The sequence below is a fragment of the Pteropus vampyrus genome, unplaced genomic scaffold, assembly GCF_000151845.1.
Source record: "Pteropus vampyrus isolate Shadow unplaced genomic scaffold, Pvam_2.0 Scaffold20, whole genome shotgun sequence".
NCBI lineage: Eukaryota > Metazoa > Chordata > Mammalia > Chiroptera > Pteropodidae > Pteropus > Pteropus vampyrus.
The window spans coordinates 3,776,490-3,795,006 of NW_011888801.1; the positions used below are offsets into that span (position 1 = coordinate 3,776,490).

Below are 18,517 nucleotides of genomic sequence, written 5' to 3' on the forward strand. Positions count from 1 at the left end.
CCAGTAGTTCAGGGAGAGTGTTCAGTAGTTCAGAGTTCAGAGCATTCCTCCCATCGAGCAAGGCAAGGTTTGCATGGCTTGAACTTCCCCACTGGTGTCAAGGAAAGGAGCATCTGGACTTTCTTACCAGTTTGTCCTGACTTGGGGCAAAAGGGAAAGTGGAGGAATGGGGCCTCTGAGCTATCGGGGTCAAATATCAAAACTGGAGTCAGACACTTCATTACACCATTATAAATAGTGTTATAGCAACCACTCTGGTGCACACATCTTCATGGGAATCTGAAGAAATAACTCTTTAGAAAGCTTGTAATGTAGAGATAAAGTTTTGTTCAAGTACAGTTGGGTATTGACTGTTCTCTCTACCAGCTCAAGAAGCAGGAGAGTCCTCTGGCTGTAAAACTCTCATAAAGTACACTGCATTATTGTAACACATCCTTCCAGAATGATTATGCAAGCCTTGAGCATAAAAGAGCAGGAACATAAGAAAAATGAGCTTTCCAATACCTTGCATGGGCATGTCTCAAACTACTGAATATGTCCTTCAGGGGCTCTGAGATGTAAAATTCTGTGCTGTGATGTGCTGTATTTGTTCTGGTTTTGTGTGGCCACCTCGCTTGTGAAAGAATTTTTATCCTTGGTATTAAATTGGGGACTTAATATAATCTTAGAATTTAAAAGTCTGTAGAAGGCTTTATTCTTGCAACTTCGTAGACCACAACTTAAGTTTACAGCATCTCTGAATTCTTAAACTAAAATGTGGAAGATAAATTAGAAGGTCAAACAGTATATCTATGAAAAATATTTCTTGGAAATAAAAGTTAATTATTAATAGTGATTATTAATAATTAGTTAAATGTCATTATTTGGGGACAGATTTTTACCTTGAATTTAGTGCCATCATTCCCACTAACTTAAGTGTTTAGATTTTTTAAAATAATGAGAGTATATTAGAAAGTGTGGCAGAGTAGACATTTGGGATACCTATCCTCTTTAAGATATTTTATTTCTAGATAATTATTTTCAAAAGACTTTTGGGTCAGCCAGAAATAGGAGAAATCATGAAAGGAGAAAAAGTCAAGAAAAACATTGAGCTGAAGTCAATGAAGGAAGCAGGTATTTGCCCAAATCCAGACACTAGAATATATAGGTAAAGCCTTGGACTCACCATCAGATGGGAAATGTGAACCAAAAATTCTATTAAGTCTGGATCCTTGAAATTTAATCAAGTGTTCTGAGGTCTGAGGACAAATCCTTTTTGGAAGAAAGCATCTTCAGTTTAGGCTGTCGAGATTCCACAGGTTGAGGAAAGTAAACTGTATGAGCACACAATCAGAAATTACCAACCAAGGAAATCTCATAGAAGAGTAACAGCGAAAGAAACAGACTAAACTCCCAAGGCCATTGGAATTGGAGTAATTGGAATTATTGGAGTTATCACAGTTTGCGTATAAAACAAATTTGTATAAAATGATTAAGGAAATAAAGATGTAATAAAACAGAGAAAGCAATGAGACTATAAAGAAAGCCCAGTTGATTTGAAAACTATTCAAATAAGACTTTCAGTAAAAAAATAAAATTACATGTATATTTAAAATCTACAGTTAGATTAAATAGATCAGATCATTGAAGAGAATTATTTGTAAACTAATAAGTAGATCTAAAGAAAGTATACAGACTGCAACACAGAAACACAAGGAGATGGAAAGTCGTAGAGGCTGGATCCCTGGAGGCTAGAATGAGGCGGTTTTCCATTCAGCAAATCAAAGTTCCAGAAAGAGAGAATAGAGATAGATAGGAGAGGCAATACTTGAAGTGATGATAATCAAGAAGTCTTCAAAATGATGAAAGACATGTAATTATGTGACACACATGGTAGAATAAACAGGATAAATTTTTAAAAGCTGCAGCTAAACAAAATTATTTAAACTGCAGATTACCAAAGACAAAGAAAAGATTTCACAAGTATCTAGAGAGAAAATAAAAATTTTCTATGAAGAAATGACAGAGTGAAGGCAGAAGGCAAATTCCTCAGCATTAAAATGGAAGCCAAGAAGCAGTGTAATTATATTTGCAGAATACTGACAGAAAATAAATGTTAGCCTAGGTTGTGTTAGAAGTGAAACTACCTCTCAAAAATGAGTGCAAAATAAAGAAATATTTGCTACCTAGGTATTCAATTAAAAGAACTGCAAAAGCATGTACTTGAGAAAAGAAATGTAACTAATACTAATCCTGGAAAGAATATTTAAAATGATTTAAAGGACTCATGTTAAATGCAAAAAAAAGAGTCTTAGAATTGATGTAATATCACGGCTTTATACTATATAAAGCAAGTATTTATATGACAGGGAAGGAATAGAAAATCTACATAAGTGCCAAAGATTTCAAAATATTTCTCTCACTTTGTGATAAGTCAAACAGACAAAAATAATAAAGGTGCAGAAAATTAATACAATTAAGCTGATTTTAACGGATGTATTAGAACTATGAACAATTAGAGAATATATAGGCTTCTAAAGCATATGAGAACACTTCCAAAATTGATCACACCATAAGCTATAAAAATAGATTTTAAGAAATTTCAAAAACTAGGTATTGACCACATGTTGTCTGATCATAATATAATTTGTATTTAGAAATTAATGATAACAGGTAAATAGTAAAATGTCATATGTTTGAATATTTAGAAATAATTATAATTCATGGTTCACAAAAATAATGGAAATTAAAAATTCCTAGAGTTGAATGATGATAAATATATATATGCATGCATCCATTCATAATGAAAATCTCTCATGGAACTATATAGCACATTTTATTCTTAATGGTCAGAAATTGAAGCATTCTTTTAAAATCAAAAAGTTATACAGCGAGAAGTAAATTGTCCTCCCAACTCAGTCTTTCAGAGGCAACCATTCATATGTGTTTAGAGGTAGGGCAGGAAGAGAAACTTCGTATTAGTTTGACTTATTTTATACTTTTTATAAGTGCTTGATACATGTTGACAGGTAGCCTTCCCACAAAGTTGTACCAATTTAAACTTTTACCAACAGAGTGTCATAGGGTTCGTCCCACTACGTGACCACAAACCTGAATATTACAGTTTTTTAAAGTAATGAAACACCTATTTTTTTAAACTTTTTTGATGCCTTATAATACTGAACATGCTCAGTAAGTTTATTGGCTATTTTAATTTTTATGTTATAAACAATTGTTCTTATTGTTTACCTATTTCCCTATGGAGATGTTAATAATTTTCATTTGATTTGTAAGAAATGTTTACTACCTTAGGAATAATAATAATCCTTTGCTATAGATGTTAAAAAGGATATATTTTTTGGGTCTGTAATTTGGGTTTTACTTTTTTTATGGCATTTTAACATGCAGAGGCTTTCAACTTTGTACATGTCCGGATCTGACAATATTTTTCTGTATTATTTCTTCCTTTAACTTGATGCATATCCCTGGAGATTGGAAAGTCTCCAATCATTTTTGTTGTTGTTGTTATTGTATAGTCACTTTTCTTACATTTGACTATTTATCTGGTTAAGATTGCAAATTCATTTTGTCCCTTTAACATTTATTAAACAGCACTTCATTTCCTCACTGATACAAAATGTCAACTTTATCATAGCCTAAGTTATTTTATAATATAATATTTCTTTGCTTTCTATTTTGTACCATTAATCTCCCTTTCAGTTTTTTCCTACAAGTTCCAGGTTGTTTAATTATTGTAGCATTGTTATTTATGAGGTAATGATAGTTCTCAATACTCCATTCTTTTTTTCTTTTTTTCTCCATTTTATTGGATATTTTTTAAAAATTATGAGCATTATACATGTTCTATTTCAAAATGATCTCAATTATCCTTTTTAAAAATTTTATTAACTCACATGAAATGCAGAGCCACTTATTAAAGTTGAAAACTATAAACTTAACCAATCCTTTTGATATGTTATTTTTTATTTCATTTAACCCATAAACTTGGAAAGAGCTAAGGTAGGATTCTAAATTAAAAAAAAAAAAAAACAGACCTATTAGTTTGGAAAGGGGAAGGCAGAGGAAATAGTTACACTCTGACATAACCAACGTTTTAAAAAATATATCTAATGTTATTTATCTGACATTATTTTTCCAAAGCATCTCATCTACTCTAACCAGGCAAATCTCTTCACTATTCCTGCTTCAGGCCATGCAAATTTCAAATTCTCAGCCTTTGCACAGAATATCCCTTGCCAGGTTCTCTGTCTCTCTCTGTCTCACTGTCTCTCTCTGTCTCTCTGTTTCTGTCTCTCTGTCTCTCTGTCTCTCTCTCTCTCTCTTCTTTTCTGTGTATTACTATCTATTTCTTTAAGGAATCTTTTTTTAAGGCCAAATTCTGGCCCCTCTAGCATGAAGCCCTCTTTCAATATTCATAACATTTATAATCTGTTCCACATAGTTTAAACATTTTAAACTTTTTCTAATTATAAAAGCAATAAAGCAAACTCACAGAACATTCGATAAAGAGAGAAGACAAATTTTGTCTATAGCTCAACTCCCTATTATGAATATTCCCTTAGAATATTTTTAATATGAATAGATAGTTGTAACCCTAGTGAACCTACTGTTTCATAGGCTATTTTAGCAGTTTTAAGCTTTTCTATGTTGCTTCATTGTATTCATTATTACCATGTTAATGGCCATTCAGCATTCTGTAGAGTCAATGTGCTATTATTTACTTAACTTTTGCTTACTCTCTGTTCCTCATAACAAAAAACTGTGCTTCAGTAAAATCTTTGTCATGTAGTTTTCCTCTCTGTGGGGAATTATTTCCTTAAAATAGATATCAAAAGTTGCAATTAAAGGGAGACAGGCCATAGCATTTGATATATATTATTGGATGACTTTCATCAATCGATTTCATGTGTGAGAGTTCTGGTACCCCAGCAACTTTGTTTTCACTCTGCATAAATATTTTTCTATTGATTATTTAAGAGAGAAAGAAAAACATATTAAATAATTTTGTGCCAATTATCTGTTGTCACATATTAACTTTAATGTGCTATTTTTCCCCCCCAAAGAGATTATAAGGTCTTTGCATGAGAGCAGAGACCATGATATTTTTAAAAATATTTTTTTATTTTTCCATTACAGTTGACATACAATATTATATTAGTTTCAGGTGTACAACATAGTGATTAGACATTTATATAACTTACAAAGTAATCATCCCAATAAAATAGTACCTATCTGACACCATATATAATTATTACATTACTATTTTTGAAACTTATTTATTTAAATTAGTTTCAAGTATACAACACATTGGTTAGACATCTATATTACATTATTATTGAATATATTTCTTATGCTATATTTTACATTCCCATGACTGTTTTGTAACTGCCCATTAATTAGTACTTCTTAATCCCTTTCCCTTTCCATCCATCCCTTAACCCCCTCCCACCTGGAGACCATCAAAATATTCTCTGTTATCTATGAGTTTGTTTCTATTTTATTTGTTTATTTTATTCTTTTGATTCGACGTGTATATAAAATCATATGGCATTTGTCTATCTCCGCTTGACTTACTCCATTTAGCACAATACCCTCTAGGTCCATCTATGTTGTTGCAAATGGCAAAGTTTCATTCTTTTTTATGGCTGAGTGATATTCCATTGTATATGTGCCATCTCTTCTTTATCCATTCATCCATCGATGTACACCTAGGTTGCCTCCATATCTTGGCTATTATAAATAATGCTGCAATGAACATACGGATTCACATGTCTCTTTGAAGCAGTGTTTTGGGTTTCTTTGGATAAATACCCAGAAGTGGGATTCCTGAGTTTCCTTTGTAGAGATAATGGTTTTTATTTATTGTTTATGCCCCACAACATCCTCAAAAAAGTGTAGCAGGCATAGTCGTCTTCAGTATTTGCTCTTAATTAATTGAAACCTTCACAAAATTCCTTTCTGTTTTTCAAACTCAAGATCAATAATGACAGATAGACTTGGCAAGCAGCATATTTATAGAATCTCACCTCCAAAAACAACCTTTTACTCTAACCTTACCTACAAAAGTTATATTTATCCTTGGAATCAGTGTTATTTGAAAATTTCAGTAAACCTGTATTTTGAATTTTTCTACAAGTTTAGATTCATTTTATTCTATTATCTAGTTAATTCACAAGGCATACTTTGTTTAAGCATTATCATTTTCAGAGGTTGCCAATAGAAAGATCAGACAAACAACATGACCCTTGTCCTCTAAAACTGATGTCCTGGGATTCTAGAATGTCCCTTAGCTCCACATGAAAGTGAAAGTCAAATGTGATAGAAGACCCCTATCGCTAAGAGTTTGCAGCTACACTTGTTTCCTACTATATCCTAGATCTAGATATGATAGATGGTCGATAAATGTTTGTTGAATGGTTGAATGAATGAATCTGTGTGCTCAGGTTGAATTAATCAATCACTCTACAGATATTTATTGAGCTCCTGTTAGGTGCAAAGCCCCGTGCACTTATAACTGGAAAAAAAAATAGATAATAGATAAAGTTGACAGATTCTATACATGGCAAGGGCTATATCTTTGTGACCTTGAGGTTTCACCCAGTGCATTTATCTACGATTCATGTGCATTTCTTTTGACACTTACATGTCACATCCACAAGCCAAATAAAACTCCTCAAGCTGTGTTTCTATGATGCATGATGGCCCCCCACTCATCTTCCCAGAGGGCCTAGAAAGGAGCTGTATTCTGGGGTTCTTAGTACTAGTGACTCCTGGGCTGGGATGAGGAGGGCTCCAGATGGAGGCTTTTACAAAGGGCTCCCTTTTATCCTTGGTTGTAAGCAGCCTGAGCAGTTATATTATAAATGAGTAATTTACAGCCTCCTCCGCAAGCGCTCCTCTGTTGGCTCTTTCATGGACATTGTTACCAAAGGTTACCAATGTGCCTGGTGCCTTTGATTTGTGTGGGCACTGCAGACCAGAGAAAAGAGTTGTCGCCTTGAGCATCTACATGTTGGCTTTCATATGTCCTGCAAATGGATACCTGCCAGCGATCTTCCCCAGATGTCGTACTGACCATTGAATTTTTGCTGCTCACTATTGCAGTTATTAGCCACAGTGAGACCAGGGTGCTTAGCTCTTCACTTTAATTATTCATCTTCTGAAAAAGAATTTCCCTTGTGTGCATTATTCTCCTCCAGTCCCAACCTGAGTGCATGTGGACTCCTCCTTCCTCCACCCCCACAACCCCCCAAGTGCCTTGTATGTCAGAGGGCCTTTTCACTAGGGTGCTCATTCTATTTACGCCTTTAATATGCATTTTGTGTTCTGCCAAGGAGGGCACGTGGAGAAGCCAGATGGCTTACCTCTTCCCTCAGGAAACACGCTGCAATTTAGCTGGGCACCTTCCCAACTGGAGGCAGGATGAGATTCCACTGTTTCAGGAAGGGTTGGTTCAAATGCCACTGTCTCTGAGAGGACAGCTCTGAGTTCCTCTAGGCTATATACTTTTCTACTCCACTGCCACTCTGTGGAGGGGTTTTGTTTTGTTTTGTTTTTGCCAGAAACAACATTTTTGGAGATATTAGAGAGGGAATGGAAAGGAGGCATGGAAAAAAGCAACCCATTTTATTTATGACTTTCCTTTGCTCAGACACAAGTTTCCATTATTTTAATCCAACTGAAATAAGAAACCATAATCCATGGATGCAGACACTGGACAAACTCAGTTAAATTGCGAGCACCTTAAGGATGTATGGTTTTCCCCATTTCTGGTTTTTAATGTTCTTTTCCTGCTGCCGTTTCCTAACTTCAACTTTTGAAAAGCCAAGCAGTTTAACTGGCCAGGCCCAGGGAACTTATTTGTATGCAGCACAAATTTCAGAATCTGTTCTCAGCCTGTGCCGAGTGAAAAATGGCCTGCATTTTCTTGATAGCCCATGTGGTTGTAAAGAATAAATGGCTAATGAATTACAGATGAACATTGACGCAAATTAATCTTCCCGCTGTCCCTGGGTTATATGGCAGCCATTTAAAAGTTTAATCAATACACTAAAGTTGAAAACATGCAGGCACTGCAGTTGTTTGGATGTAATAAACATCAGAGGGAACCGGGAGGTTTGCACTCAGTCCATGTATCATAATGACAGCTATTTATGTTTAATGGACTAAATATTTTTTATTGGAAGGGAGCAAATGTCAGCTTAACTTTGTGAGCCCCACATTCAACTTTCCTTTGAGGTTGGTGAAAGACGGCTGACGTGTCATTGGAAATGAAATGTTAAGGGTTGGTGGGGAGCACAATGGAGACAAAACGAGAATAAGGAGTCTGTTTGGAGACGTGATGCAGCACTCACATTCTGTAGCAATTCATTAACACAAACGTAAACTCTGATATTTCTAATGTTGCTGTAAAATGGTTTACTAGGAACAACTTTAATGGTTATTAGAGAAACCAAGTGCCCAGATCTGCCAGATATCCCATTCAGTACAGGCTTTTGTTTGAAAACTCTTTACCAGGTCATATTTGCTGGAGATTTATAATTAGTCTTTTTTCTTAATGTGAGAAGTGGAGGAGAAACAGCATGATGGCTCTTAGCCCTTGTATTCCATAGATCTTTCCTTTTGAACGATGTCCAATAACTTTAAATAACCATGTGTTCTCTTTTGGAATACTTATATCTTAATTACTTTTCAAGTCAATAGTTTGTAGCACTGCTGTGACTCTGGTAGGACCATGGAGGCTAAAAGAGAATGGACTTTGCCAGTAGTAGGGCCATCTCGCTGGACAGAAACAGTCTTAAATTAAAAAAAAAAAAAAGAAAAAAGAGAGAGAGAGAGAGAAATAGCTTTGTCTGAACAAAAAAATATAGACATGGTTCAGCTTTGCATTTTTTTTCCTCCCCAAATAAAACTAAGTATGTTATCCTTGTAGAGCATGGGATCTTGGAAAATGGCACATACTTTATAAAAAATAATTAGAAATGTTTTAAACAATGGAGAACATGTTTTAATGTCCCTTTTGCAACCAATTGTTTCAGGTTCTCTTCAGTATTTGAGGGTTCCTAAAATTCCTCACATTTAATGGTAGAGTTTTGAAGAAAATAATTCAATATATATCGCAGTAGAGTATCAGAGTGAGGAAAAGAGGGCAAGAGAATAAGATACCTAACTATCCAGTATTCAGACCTTTAAAAATATATAAATAGAATTTTCTTGTACATTAATTTTTTTAATGATAAGAATTTGTGTTCTAATTGGAACCTAGGATGCAGAAGAAATCAGCATTATGTGACATGAGGATAGTCAATCAAACTAATGGATTCTGTGGCCCTGTATTATCCCATAGCAAAATGAGAAGAAACTTTTTTTTCTAAAGACCAGAGCATCACTCAATGTTAACTACGATGATGTCCCACCCACTATTTCTCATGCTGACTTCCCTTCATTTCCTGAACCCTTCTTTATTTTCCTGCTTAGTTCTTCTCACTCTGGTAGGTTATTGACTTATTTGTCTATTAATTTGTTCTGTGTTTCTACCATGTTAATAAACGGTTGGTCCTTGGTGAGGGGAGCAGATGGGTGGGGAGGTGGGGAGACAAGAACATGATTTTCTTTTTTGTTCCTAGAATCTCAGAGCCTGGCCCATAGTGCGTTCTTACAAATAGCAGTTAAGTAAATTTCAGACTATCATTTCTTTTTGCCTTTAATCATCATAGGTACAGCCATTTTTTGTTTGGATCACCTATGATAATTTCTAGTTACTGCAATAGTTTTTTTTTTTTTTTTTTGTTTTTTTTTTACAGAGAATACTTTATATGATCTTAGTTGTAACCCTAGAAGAGTTATTATCCTCCTTTTACAGAGGCAAAAACTGAGAGTTAAAGGAAATTATTCATAGTCACTGTTAGTGTGTACTAATTCCAGAATTTGAATCCTGGCCTGTTTTTCTCTCTTTTTGCTATATAATACTCCCTTATTTTCTAGTGCCTCGTGTGGGCACTGATGTCTAAAATCTCACTAAATGACCACAACTTTTTATTCTAGCTCACACCAGTTAGCTCTCCAGTTGACTGCTAATGGACAGAGAATCCAATTCATACCTGTTCACCTAAACCTGATGTTCTGAGACCTACTTATGAAGACTATTGAGTTATTGACTCTAAAAGAAACAGATCTTGGCTGTTTGGTGATAGACACTGTGATCCCTGCATATGTGTATTCCATGGTAGGGGAAAACACAAGTGGTTCTGGCAAATGGTAAAGAAAGTGTAACAGATAAATATACTTTCAGCTTTAAGCAACAGAATTCTAACAAATAGTGACCTAAATACGTGTTTATTTTTCTCACATAAAAGTATGTGATAGGCTATCCAGGACTTTTTTAGTGACTGAAAGAGCAGGCCAGCAAGCACCAGACTCTTTCTGTCTTTTCAACTCACTGTTCTTGGCATGTGAATTTTATCTTCATGTTCTCAAAATGGTTGCTACTACACCTCACATCATTTTAACAATCTGGGCAGGACACAGAAGGAAGGTCTGTTCTTTGAAAAGTATTCATTCTTCTGTGGGTGGTTAGCTCTCTAAAGATATCTGCCTATTTTTCATTATCTGGACTGGGAGGCTGCAGAGTCAAGTATTTTAGTGTTCTTTCTCTTATGGCAGAGAAAGGCAGGATAAAAGGGAGCCAATCCATCATGTCTACTATATAAGATAAATCATGATTTTGTGTTCCTACAATAGGCTTGAAATTTTGCTAGATGCCATATGTACAGAAACTTATCTTTACCACCTTGTTACGGAAAATGTTTACTCCCATTATACTAGGAAGTGGTAGAGCTGGGACTTAAAACTACATTTGTCTGATTCCACTCTAAGTCTTTTCTCTAATGCCATGTTTCTTTAGCTGCCATTTTGTTTCATAGCAAAGAATGGTAAGGATACTCTCGGTTGTTCTTGCTCATGGAGAATGTGTTGTCTCCTGAACTCACTTAACATAGTGGGTCTACCTTTTTGATGGTTAAGTAGACCCTGCCATGTGCTATCTTCTGTCTTTTGTATTCCATGGGAATTTCTATACAAAGTGGTTAAGATGGTGGGCTCTGGAGTATGTCTAGATTTATATCCTGGCTCCGTTGGTTACTACAAGTGTAGTGAAGACACATTGCATAACCTCTCTGCTTCAGTTTCCTCATCTGTAAAATACAAAATAGTAGTATTATCTACAATATGAGTATTTTGAGAGGATTAGGTGCTTAGAAAAGTATCTGGCCTTTAGTAAACATTGGTTATTTTTATCACCATTTTATTCACATTTACTGTTTCATTTTGCCTACATGAGCAGATTGAACTTTGGGAGGACAGGGCCACTTTTTTGTTTGTTTGTTTGTCTGTTTCCCCCTCTTCGTGTTCCAGAAAACACTTCATAAGTTCCCATGCCCATTGGAGACGCTGAGTGAAAATTCATTCTAGAATCACACTGCATGGGTTCAGGTCCTTGTTTCACTGATCTAACATCTCTGCCTCAGCTTCCAAATCCTAAATGGGGAGACTACCATTATATACCTCACTGGGTTGTTTTGAAGGTTGAATGAGATAATGTACTTAAAGTTTTTAGAACAGTGTATAATGAATAGAAAAAGCTCAGTGTTAGCTTTAAATATAATCATTCATGGGTCATCAGCACTAAAATATTAAAACTCCATGGGATGTAATCTAATCAGCAATGATTCCAAAGAAAATTTTCCTCAGGCCATCTCAGGTACATGATTTTTAAGAATAACCACATGTTTCTGGTGAAGCCATATTGAGTATATCCTGTGATCTAGGCATGTGGTAGATGTTGGAGATACAAAGATGCATAAAACACAGTGGGAAACACAAGTGATGATGGACATGAGCTATGTTCACCCTCAATCATAATTGTATATTTGAAAAGTGAAACATCTGTGGGATATAACTTTTCATTTATTAAGCTAGTAAGATGATCAAAGAACCACATTTAGTGCTGTTGAGTGGATTGGGTATATATTGACATATTTTTGAAAAGCATTTTGGCTCTATGGATGAGGCTAGAAAATATTTAGATCCTTCGACCTAATAATGCTATACATAGAAATATGTCCACAGAATCTGAAATTTATAAATAAATCATCTTTATGCACTAAATGTTCACTGTAGTAATGTTTATAACATCAAAACACAGAAAATAGTATCCAATGTGATAGGAATGCTAACTGAGTTATGGCACATCATAGAATGCAATGTTATGTAGGTTCAAGTAATTTAAAAATGATATTTAATATGACAGACAAATATTTATGTAATAAAACAAATCAAGAAAGATATATGAAATCCACGTTTATGACATATGGATAGAGAAAAGACTGAAATGCAAAATGTCAAAATGTTAACTGCACTTAGCTCTAGGCAGTGGAATTATACACAATTTTTATTTATTTTTCTTTGTACTTTATTTTTTATCCACAATGAGCATGTAGGTATAGGAAAATAATTAAAACAACCCCACAAGCAACATTGTGGTCTTTATGAAAATAGTCCTAGAAGAAAGAGTGGAAGAAAGAGTAATGATAGAAAAAGGATTTGCGTGAGTTAGAAATTGCGTTCAGCTGCAAGTAACAAACACCCCTAAATAGGCGTGGCTTTAATAAGATATTCTCATATAATGTGTACCCCAGACATGGGCAGTCCATAGCTGGAATGACACCATCAGGAAGCCAGGCTGCTTTAATTCTTCTTCTCCTTTTCAGCAAACTAGCTCTCATTCTCAGGGTTGATATACAGTTACAATAGTGTCACTGTAGCACAAGCCCTTATTTCCATGTTCCAAATAGCAAGAAGGGAGAAAAGTCAAGTCAAAAGTTCATTCCTCCAAGCAAAGCAACTTCTTTTTAGCAAGATGTTCCAGGAGCCACTTCTCAACATCACTTTTTATTTTGTGGCCACTTTCAATGAGCACATTGCCATGCTCAACAGCATAGGGTGTCTCTGTGGACGATAAAAGAGGAATATGAATACTGGTAGCCTACTCTCCTTTTTAATTTTAATTCTAACTCTGCCACTAAATAGCAGGTCGACTTTAACAAAGTCTAGTACACCAATGGCGCCAAAGAAACCTCAGGAAGCTTTTCAATAATGCATCATATGCAACCATTATCATCAGTTATGCTTGGTACACCAGCTGAATCCCATTTGCCATTCCATGTCTCTGGTATCCCTTGGACTTTCCTTCTCTCCCATTTAAAATAAGGATAATGAAATTTTCACTGATTTTTTGAATTATTGTGAGAATAATAGGATTTTATAATTGTTAAGTTCTTTTCGGAAAGGCTTATTCTGCTATGCAAATGTAATTTTTGTAAAGACTAATAAGTAATGAGAATTGAGTGCTCACTCCATGCTCACCACTATTGAGCTCTTTATATGCAACATCTTATTTAATCTTAGGTATTAGACATTATGAGTATCCCCACTCTACAAGTACAGATACTGAGACACAAAGAAATTTAAACACAGATTGTCCGTCTTCTGAGCCGATGATATTGATTCTCACACTTTAGTGTGCTTAAAGAATCACAACATACTTGTTAAAAATGCAGATATTCGTATGTATAGCATTATTAGGTCAAAAGGATCAGAAATCAAATTCTGCTGTAGATGGGCTGCAGACTGCACTTAATTGCTCCCATTTCTAACCATACATAAAGTCTTGATTTTCCAGCAATGTGGCTAAAGGCAGGGTTCCTCAGAGACAGTTCCTTTGGCTCCTGAATTCTGTTCTGGTTTATCCTTGATCTTTTCTGGCAAGGAGACTACATCCATTTGAGAAATATTTTTAGTGGCATGCCTATGGCTTGGGATGCTTTGTCATCTCATGTGTAAAATACGGCACTCCCTTCCGGTCTACCCTTTATCCCATTTCCTATGTCCTGAGAATACTCACCAGGGCTCTTGCAGCTGCAGCATTTACCCCCAAGATAACCTGTGGATTACAGTTCTAACCTCATCTACAAAGTTTGCTATGAAATATCTCACTTTTATTATTTTCTCATTGCTCTAGTATATACATAGTCTTTGGAAACAGATGACTTCATTCTATTTATAGCATCTGTTTTTAGTAATGTTATTTCCATTTACAAAATATAGTAATTCTGGATCACTGAAAATATATTCCTATGCGTGATGGTAACAACGTTCTCAAACCATTGTTAGCTGAAGATTCATTTGATGAATCCAATGTATGTATATATTTCTGTTACATTAGGATTAGAGACAAATTTTGTTTAGAAATAACTCTCTAAGAACAGTTTTTATATTATTTTTACATTGAAAACCAGTCATATTTGCTTCAGCCTCAAAGAGCGTGTTTTATGTTAAATTAAATTAACACTCGCAGGGAGCTGCACTTTTTTTTTCTAAATGGGAAATGGGTTCTACAATAATTTGGAGATCCTCAGAGATGAAGTGACTTGGGCCAATAAATATGACTTTGTTGGTTAAATTTTCATTATTTTTCAAAGAGAAAGCCTTTGTGGCCAAGCATAAGGGCTGATGGGCCAAGGGGAGGTAAAGTGTTAATTTCCAGAATGACTTGAAGTATCTACCACACATGTTTTTTGAGCTTTGCTGTTGACCCACTAATAGCAGAGATGCAATGAGGACATCTATGTTTGTCAATGGACAGTCTCCCCAAAACAAAAGACAAGGACCGTGCCATTTAAAGTTCCCAGGAGACCGATTTCCAATTTGAACGCAGAAAGAATGTCAGAGCAATTGAATTTTGGAAACATCTTTAAGACTATTCCTTCTTGTGGTGGATCAGATCATCAAGTCAAATCATACACTGAGATAGATTTAAGCAGTAATGGATCCAGAGAGAGGGAATAAAAGCTATGTGCAAGGAATTTCATGAACTGTACTGTAAACCGATTTGGTGGCCTCCAGGGAGAATATAAACATTCCCTCAAGGGCTCACAGATTTGAATTTTGTTTAGATCCATTTTACAGGCAATCTGTAAAAGAAAGAAAGGGCAAAAAATAATGCTAGTTACCTCATGGGGTTATTCAGAGGATAAAATGATGAGATCATCCATATAAAATGCTCATCATGGTGCCTATACATAGAAAGCTCCATAACGTTAGCTATGGTGATGATGGTGCTGAGGAAGAGAAAAAGGAAGAAGAAGAGGATAAGAAATCTGCTCAGATGTTGCTTTTAGTCTTTTAGTTGAAAATTTACATCGAAAAGGAGGAGCTTTGTAATTATAATTGGAAATGGATTTTGAAAGTTTTATCATAAAATGAAATATAAAACTTTTTGATAAAGCCTAGAGTCACAGAAAGACTCTTTACATTTTTCTCTGGCTCATCAATCTCTAAAATTATCTTTTTTTTTTTTTTTTTTTTACTATATAATGGAAGGAGTACTGAATTTGTAGTCAGAAGAACTGATAGTTAACCATAGATTTTTCCTTTTGTAATTTTGCCTCTTTGTTTGTTTTTAGGCGAGGCAACCCTTGGTTGACCTCACAGATTGTAAGGACCTTGTCAGTTTACAATCCCTTATTTTTTTATTTTTTATACCTACAGCACCTGGTCTTCCTAGGTGGACTTCCATCTAAGTACTCACCAGGCCCAACTCTGCTTAGTTTCCAAGATCAGACAAAATCGGGCTTGTTCAGGGTGGCATGGCCATAGACCGTAATTTTGTCTCTTTGAACACATTATTTAATCTTTTTAAGTGTCAACTTTCTTAATCTGTGGACTATGAATAATAAAACTTACCTAGTGATCATGGGATTACATGAGATGATGTGTTTAAGGTACTCAGTATAGTGTCTTGCACATGGAAGGTGACCAAATAAATAACTGATGCTATGAAGGCCTATGGTAGCCAAAAGATCTCTTCAGAATGTACCATATTCCTGGAGACAGTCTGCCTCCATCTCTGGGAACATGCCTGATACAGAAGAGAATTCTATAAAAAGAACACTCAGAACTGAGAACTCCTAATGGTTAGATGATCTAAGGATTTATTATTTCATGTTCAAGGACAGAGATTTTTGTTGTCTTTACTCTTAATGTTAGAAAGAAAATCCTCAGACCCACCCATCACAATCACCCAATGTAGTGCTGATCTATGTGTTCCAAGCACTTCCTGCCCTTGAGGATCTGCCTGGTACTCTTCCAGTATGAGAAAGCCAGCTTCTGTGCTGCAGCTGTCAGGATATTGCCTTTAATATCCAAGAGTGGATTGCTAAATATCATGCCATGCAATCTCTAAAGCACATGGACATAGATAATTCAAGGTGGGAAGACAGGGATATGTGAATTGAATAGCAAGAGTGGGAATGGATATTTCAGCTTGTTCTTGATGGGGGGAAAATTCTTAGTCTTTCCATTTTTAATATGATGGTAGCTGTGGGTTTTTGTAGATAACTTATCAGATTGAAGAACCTTTTTATTGCTATGTTATTAAAAATTTCTATCATGAATGAATGAAGGTTGAATTTTGTCAGTTTTTTTTTTCTATCAATTGAGATGATTTTTTTTTCAATCTGTTGGTATGATAAATTGTATTTATTTTTGACTATCGAACCAGCCTTGCATTTCTAGGATAAACCCTACTTGGTCACGATGTATTATACTTTTTATGTATTGCTGGATCTGATCTGATAATATTTTATTATAGATTTTGCATGCATGTACACAAGTAATATATATTGTGATGTACTTTTATTATTGTGTCATAAATTCATTTAGTTTTGGTGTCAGTATAATGTTGGACACATTGAATAAATTGGAAAGTGTCCCGACTTCTTCAATCTTCTGGAAAAGTACATTGAAATGGTATTACTCTTCGGTAAATCTTTTGTGAAAGTTGCCATTTAAAGCCATTTAGGCCTAGAATTAACTTCATGGGCCAATATTAAAGTATGAATTTACTTTCTTTAAGAGATATGATATTGTTCAGGTTGTTCAGTTCTTCAGTGACCAAATTAAAAAAAAAAAAAGACAAATTCCACCCCATTAAGCCTCTACTTTTAATAAATGTGGCCATTGTGTTGTTCACAGCTTGATTACACATTCTTAATGTGACCTAAGCCTTCTGTTTGGTAAACAAAGTATGGCACATCTGCTTATTCATATATTTGTGCATTCGTTCATTTAGCAAATGTTTTAACCACATTTTAAATTCCAGAACTTGTGATAGGGATTATGGATTCAAAAATGAATAAGACAATATCCCTGAGCTTGAGTAAATTACATTTAAGTGGGAATAATAATAATGAAATGAAGTGGGAATAACAATAATGAAATAATTGGTTATGATGCAGTGGGATATGTATAATGGTTGTATAATGACTAGTGCATAGGGAGAACAAACAAGGAGCCTCTAATTCTGTTTAAGAGGAATCAGGGGTGGCTTCTAAGAAGAAATGATGTTTGAATTGAGCCTTGAAAGATGAAGAGAATTTTTATTTGGCAGAAGGAAGTCTTGTTTGCAAAATTTCATGAGATATTTGGAAAACGAGTCATTTCAGATTTTTTGAGGATAGAAATATGTGCTTCAAGAATTGTTTTGGAGGAGGAAAAATATGGTGTAGATGATAGAGGCTCTGTTCATCCTGCTGGTGACCAAATCAAAGTTGTGATGGAAACAAAGAGCAAGGAGCAAGGAAAAATCTCCTGGGATCTTGATGAACAAGCCATACAACTAGGGAGAAATCCAAGAAATCACTTAGCAATGGCAGAAGGTAGGACAGGGCAAGGACATGGGGCTGCCCGGTCCCCAGAGGCTGAGTGAGATAGAGGCTGTGGCAGTGGCAGATGCCTCTTAAAGGGGCTGAGTCCACAAGCAGATTTTTGCGGTGACCAACCTGCTCACTTTGAGTGCCAGTGCCGATTGGGCTGCACGCAGGGGGCACCAGGAACTTACAGGGAAACATTGTTGGAGTGAGGGCCAAGGCGAGACTCAGTCTGTACAGAAGTGCCGGTCATATCCATCGTTCCCTGTTGAGCCCTCCCCACTCCCAGTGCATGGAGACAGGACTACCATAGCTGACCTCATCAAACTGGATAACAGAGGTTGCTCCGCCCAGAAGATTCCCTGAAATCAGCCTCCCCCACTGGTGGCACCACCCAAGCCACATCCAGGTGTATCCTCAGCGAGTCAGATGCTCCTTGCTGAGCAGCGCTTAGACTCACACTGGAGGCAGCTGGCCTCGGTTTCTGATGTGGCCTTTTGAGATAACTATAAGCAAAGCATCTGTGAATTGCTTGCTGAATCTTAACAGGTGACCCTGGAGGGGCAGAGGCTTGGGCTAAATTTTGCCTGCAGCTGAACTTCTCTCAGGACTGGGCCAATGGACACCTACTTCATAAATCCACACTAATAAGACCAGGAGACTTTGGAGCTTTGCTTAGTACATAGAAACAGACATGTAAAGGCAGCCAAAATGGGAAGACAAAGAAGCAAAAACCATATGAGAGAACAAAA

At 35.7% G+C, this 18,517-nt stretch overlaps 1 protein-coding gene and 1 pseudogene across 2 annotated transcripts in view; one reads left to right on the plus strand and one right to left on the minus strand.

Annotated features, from left to right (window-relative positions):
• The window catches only part of LRMDA (leucine rich melanocyte differentiation associated), a 999,992-nt gene that overhangs the window by 957,612 nt on the left and 23,863 nt on the right, over positions 1-18,517 (plus strand). The window lies entirely within an intron of this gene.
• Positions 15,598-15,716, minus strand: LOC111736559 (annotated as a pseudogene).